Raw genomic sequence first — 6,745 nt, 5'->3', positions numbered from 1 at the left:
TTTTTTTACCACTTTCTGCAGTCTGAAATTGACCAAGCATGAAATCAAGAGGTATTGATAATTACTGGTGGTTGGAATGCAAAAGTTGGAAACAAAGAAGCATTGGTAGTTGGAAAATATGCCCTTTGTGATAGAATGATGCAGAACACATGACAGAATTTGCAAGACCAATGACTTACTCACTGCAAATACCTTTTTTTCAACAACATAAATGACAACTGTACACATGGACCTAACTACATGGAATACACAGGAATCAGATTGACTATATCTGTTGAAAGAGACTGATGGAGAAGCCCAATATGATCAGTCAGAACAAGGCCAGGGGCTGACTGTAGAATAGACCATTGATTGCTTATATGCAAGTTCAAGGTGAAGCTGAAGAAAATGAAAACAAGTTGAAGAGAGCCAAAGTATAACCTTGAGTATATCTCACATGAATTCAGAGAGCCTCTTAAGAATAGATTTGATGCATTGCACACTAATGACTAAAGACTAGACGAGTTTTGGGATGACATCAAGGATGTCATATATGAAGAAGCAAAAGTTCATTAAAAAGACAGAAATGAAAAAAGACCAAAATGGATGTCAGAAAAGACTCTGAAACTTGCTTTTGGACATAGAATAGCTAATGTGAATGGAATAAATGATGAAGTAAAAGAAATGAACAGAAGACTTCAAAGGCAGCTTGAAAAGACAAAGTATTGTAATGAAATATACAAAGACTTAGAGGTAGAAAACCAACAGGAAGAACATGCTTAGCATTTCTCAAACTGATGGAACTGAAGAAAAAGCTCTAAGCCTTGAGTGGCAATATTGAAGGATTCTATGGGCAAAATCAGGGTCTGAGGTAGTTGGGCCCGAGGCTTGGAGGCTGCTTTTCACTAGGGGGTGGCTCTATTTTAAGGCCGGGGCCCAAGGGGGGCAGGTACACACATGAGTTATTTGTTAGGTGCTGTCGAGTCATCTCCGACTCATGGCGACCCTATGCACAGAAGAACGAAACACTGCCCAGTCCTGTGCCAGTTCCATGATTCTTGCTATACTTGAGCCCATCACCACTGCCACTGTGTCAATCCATCTTGTTGAGGGCCTTCCCCTCTTTCCTCGACCCTTCACCTTACCAAGCATGACATCCTTCTGACAACATGACCAAAGTATGTGAGACAAAGTCTGCCCATTGTCGCCTCCAAGGAGCATTCTGACCACTTCCTTCAGGACAGATTTGTTAGTTCTTTTAGCAGTCCATGGTACTATCAGCATTCTTTGCCAGCACCACAACTCAAAAGCATCAACTCTTATTCGGTCTTCCTTATTCATTGCCCAGCTCTCACATGCATATGAAGCGATTAAAAATACCATGGCTTGTGTCAGGTGCACCTTAATCCTCAAGGAGATATCTTTGCTCTTCAGCACTTGAAAGGGGTCCTTTGCAGCTGATTCGCCCAGTGCTGTATGTTGTCTGATGTCCTGACTGCTGCTTCCATTGGTGTCGATTGTAGAACCAAGCTATATGAAGTCTTTGACAACTTCAATCTTTTCTCCATTTATCCTGATGCTGCTTATAGGTCCGGTTGTGAGGATTTTTGTTTTCTTTATATTGAGATAATTCATACTGTAGGCTGTATTCTTCAATCTTCATCAGTAAGTGCTTCAAATCATCCTTTCAGCAAGCAAAGTTGTGTTGTCAGCGTATTGCAGGCTGTTAATGATTCTTCCTCCAATCCTGATGTCATGTTCTTCTTCATGTAGTCCAGCTTCTCAGATTATTTGCTCAGCATATAGATTGAATAAGTATGGGGGAAGGATACAACCCTGATGCACTCCCTTCTTGATTTTAAACCATGGAGTGTCCCCTTGTTCTGTTTGAACGACAGCCTCCTGATTTGTGTACAGGTTCCTCATGAGAACAATTAAGTGTTCTGGAATTCCCTTTCTTCCCAATGTTATCCACAATTTGTCATGATCCACACAAATGAATGCTTTTGCATGGTCAATGAAACACAAGGAAACATCTTTCTGATATTCTTTGCTTTGAGTCAAGATCCATCTGACATCAGCAATGATATCCCTCCTTCCACATCCTCTTCTGAATCCAGTTTGTGTATCTGGAAGTTCTCTGTCAATATACTGCTGTCACTGTTTTTGAATTATCTTCAGTAAGATTTTACTTGCACGTGATATTAATGGTATTGTTCAATAATTTCCACACTCTGTGGGTCACCTTTCTTTGGAATGGGTGCAAATATGGATCTCTTGCAGTCAGTTGGCCAGGTACCTATCTTCCAAATCTCTTGGCATAGCCGAGTGAGTGCCTCCAGCGGGGCATCTGTTTGTTGAAACATCTCAGTGGGTATTCCGTCCATTCCTGGAGCCTTGTTTCTCACCAATTCCTTTAGTGCAGCTTTGACTTCTTCCTTCAATACCATTGGTTCTTGAACATATGCCACCTCCTGAAATGGATGAAGATTGACCAGTTCTTTTTGGTACAGTGACTCTGTGTATTTCTTCCATCTTCTTTTGATGCTTCCTGTATCATTCAATATTTTGCCCATAGAATCTTTCAATATTGCAACTCGAGGCTTAAAATTTTTCCTCAGTTCTTTCAGCTTGAGAAATGCCTAGCATGTTCTTCCCTTTTGGTTTTCTAATTCCAGGCCTTTGCACATTTCATTATAGTAATTGGCTTTATCTGCTTGAGCTGCTCTTTGAAATCTTCTGTTCTGCTCTTTCATCTTGTCATTTCTTCCATTTGCTTTAGCTACTCTTTGCTCAAGGGCAAGTTTCAGAGTCTCTTCTGACATCCATTTTGGTCTTTTCTTTCTTTCCGTATTTTTAATGACCTCTTGCTTTCTTCATGGATGATGCTCTTGATGTCATCCTATATACAATTCATCTGGTTTCTGGTCATTGGTGTTCAGTGCATCAAATCTATTCTTTAGATGGTCTCTAAATTCAGGAGGGATATATTCAAGGTCATATTTTGGCTCTCATGGACTTGTTTTAATTGTCTTCAACTTCAAGTTGAACTTGCATATGAGCAGTTGATGGTCTGTTCCACAATCAGCTCCTGGCCTGGTTTTGGCTGAAGATATTGAGCTTTTCCATCGCCTCTTGCCACAGATGTAGTGTGGAAATAAGCCCCACCCTGGGCTTGCAGCTTAGGACCACAGTCTCAGGTGACAGTTAATTAACAATGTTCCGTATCCTACTGTGGTGAATAGTGACTGGGGTCTTAAAAGCTAGCAAGTGGCCATCTAAGGTGCAACTATTGGTTTCTTTCCATCTGAAGCAAAGCAGAGTGAAGAAAAATCAAAGAATTAGTCAAAAGGCCTAATTGTCCATGTGAACCTCAGCCTCCTCAACCCTGAGAGCAGAGCAACTAGATGGTGCCCAGCTACCACAATTGAGTGCTCTGGGAGGGATCACAATAGATAGTCCTGGGTAGTTGTTGTTATTGTTAGGTGCTATCAAGAAAAATGTGAACAAAACTCAAAAGCTTACAAAAGACTCTCTGATAGAGAGTAGTGGAACCCCCAAGACTGTGGCCCTTAGTCATCCTTCAAGTCTGGAACTGAACTCACCTCTGTGGCTCATCTTTCAGCCAGAAAATTGACAATAACATTGGCGGGGTATGTACTCCTTAGAACAATCAGCCATACGAGATCAAAATAACAGCTTTATTTAAATTAAAAAAAAAAAATTTATTGTGATTTGGGTGAAAGTTCATAGAGCAAACTCATTTTTCATACAACACAGTTCATACACATGTTGTTTCATGACATTGACTGCAGTCCCCACAATGCAACAGCTCTCTTCCCACTTCCTCTCTGTAGTTACCTCTTCCCTGTGTCCTTCTTTCCTATGCATTCCTGCTCCCTGAGCTATCTCCCTGTGCAAATACTGCCCTGCTGTTCTCTCATGATTGATTGTTCTAAGGAGTGTATCTATCTGATGTGAATGTTCACCCCATATGCCTGAAAAGAGCAGCTTTTGCTCAGGGATAAAACTCAGAAGGCAGGAAGGCGTAGGAAAGAAGGATGAAGGGAAACAGTAAACACGGAGAAACTGGGAGGGGTGCTGTTATACTGTGGGGATCATGAAACAAAATGTGTATGAATTGTTGAATAGAAAACCAATTTGCTCTGTAAACTTTCACTCAACTAACAATGAACTCATTGCCCTCAAGTTGGATCCGACTCATAGCAGCCCCTCCTTCCTCCTTGGGTTTCCGAGGCAGTAGAGGCAGTATCAGTACGGAAGTAGATTGCCCAACCTTCCTTCTGAGGCGTGGCTGGTCAGAGCTTACTGACAATGTGAAGTTAAAAAAATAAAATATACCAAGCTCAGCATGAGAAGGTGCGTGGACTATAAGGTTGAATCCCACAGGTTCTCTGCTTTCAAGGAGCTTACAGTTCAGTAAGGGAGTGGACACAGCCATCTTGCAGGGTGGGTAAGACACTGTAGGAGACTCTCAGGACAACTGTCATTCTTGAACATCTGCTTTCATACAATTATGTTGTTTCACTGACATTATTTCAATACAACAGCCCTGAGGGAACAGTGTGGTCTCCATTTTATAGGTGAGGAGGAGATTGGTGCTCAGATTGAGTTAGGTGATTCCCTCCAAGGGGATGCTGGATCTCACACTCTGACTCCAGAAGCTGAGCTCTTTCCTCTAAACCCTGTTGTCTCTTAAGCCTTCTAGAACGCCCACCCTGCTTTACCACGTCCCAAAGAAAAGCACCCCCAGATCCTCAGGACCCAAATATACATACAGAGCCCCTTGCTCTCTGCTGCAGGACTTTCTCTCAGTCTTCCTTCTGCCCAGAATGCTCTTATCTTCCCTACATCTCCCGCCCATTGTTCTTTGCATGGCTGATTGTTTTGAATCATTAAAGTCTGCTTTATTGTCTCCACCTTCCAGAGGACGACCTTAATTTAACTCTGCTACCTGAAAAATATTCTCTGTAGGGGTGCCTTCCTTTCATGGTACCTGCCATATGTCAACATTATATTTTTATGTGTTTGTTGGGAGCTCTGGTGGTACAATGCCTAAGGGATTTGACTGCTAACCAGAAGGCTGGTGGTTCAAACCCACCAGCCACTCCTTGGAAGGAAGACTGGGCAATCTACTGCTGAAGTGATACCGCCTTGGAAACCCAAGGAGGGGTCGCTGTGAGTTGGAACTGACTCGATGGCAGTGAGTTTGCCTTTTGGGTTTTGGTTTATTGTTTTCAGACTGTACGTTGCCCAAGGACAGCTGCTCAAGGGCAGGAACCACGTCAGTTGTTTCACCAGTGTAGACCAACAACTAGCAAAGATATAGAGTGAGTCTCATTTTACACATTTGGGTATTCGTGAAATGTAACTGCTACATTCTCAAAGCAGCCTAACTTTTATTTCCAGCCTCCTTGCTATGGGGTTGGCAGGACTCTCCAACCTCATTCTCTCCCTCTCTGCTCCATCCTGGAGGCACCTCTTTCTGCTTTGCTGATAGGGGAGGGTACAGGGTCTGCTCCTTCCCCCTCCCCTCGGCTTCTGCCTAAGACCCTTGGTCTACCTATTGCTAACCTTCTGCTTCAGACCTCTCTAGATTTCCTAAGGTAAACAGAAGGCAAAAAGGCTGGTGGACTATTTTGCTTTCCATCCTACCCATTCCCCTAAAACAGCCAAGTTCAAAGCAGGCTTCCTGCTTGAGGGAGTGGGAGAGCAGGGGAGAAAGAGTGAAGGACATAGATGCATATCTCAAATTATCATCTTAGCCACCAATGAATCAGTAAGTCTGGAGCTGAAAGGTGGGTACTGTCAGAGTGAGAACACCTTCAGGGACAGGTGGTACTGTCTGATACTGAATTTGATTTAAAGCCAAGTCCAAGTTTACCAAGGGACACGTGTAGATTATGATGGGATAAACCACTGCAGAATAACAATAGTAAATAAAGATGACATTTATCGAGCTCCTATTCTGTGCCAAGCATTGAACTAGCTTTTTATATATAGCATTTCTAACTGCAGAGTCTGGGCTCCTTCCCTATGCCATGTTACCTCTTGTAAAAAATAAGGCCTTACTCATCACAAGGCCAGTCAACAGCAAATGGCCCTGGGTGCTCTGCTCTTGGGAAACAGGGAGGAAGTAACTCCTGCTAATAGAGAATTCCAGACCAGTCCAAGGGACAACCCTACCCTCCTCCAGAAACTTTTCAGCCTGCTAACTTAGGATTCCAAATGCAGAGACTGGCCCCTTGGCCAAGGTCTGTCAGAAGCTATCCCAGCGGAGGTGAAATCCATTCAGGATCCCTCTGCCTTCTGTGAGTGTGCATGGTTGGCACCATTCAGGGTGGCTCTTACACTTAGTATCCTTTGCAACATTTTCAAAACAACCTTGCACTTATCTCATGAGCCTACATCTTCATCACATTTCATATTGCAAGATCTCTGAAGGTGCTTGTGTCTGTTCGGTGATTTGTCATAATATTGAAAATGGCTAAGATTAACTGAGCACTTACTATGTGCCAGACATTGTTCTAAGTGCCTTACGTGCATGAAATAACTTCATTCTCTCCACAACCCCGTGATGATCTCTGTTTTACAGATGGGGCCTCAGGGGCCCAGAGAAGGTGGGTAACTTGCTCAAGGTCTTGTGATGATCATTTGCAGTGCTGGACTAGAACCCAGGCCCCATGACTGCTCAGGTCTCACTCCCACAGACCTCTTCCACAGCAAAGATGCAGTCTCCTTAGAA

The sequence above is a fragment of the Orycteropus afer genome, unplaced genomic scaffold (assembly GCF_000298275.1).
Source record: "Orycteropus afer afer isolate SDZICR_OR568_19922 unplaced genomic scaffold, OryAfe1.0 scaffold00002, whole genome shotgun sequence".
NCBI classification, from domain to species: domain Eukaryota; kingdom Metazoa; phylum Chordata; class Mammalia; order Tubulidentata; family Orycteropodidae; genus Orycteropus; species Orycteropus afer.
The sequence above is the reverse complement of the archived record's forward strand: the minus strand, read 5'-3'. Positions refer to the sequence as shown.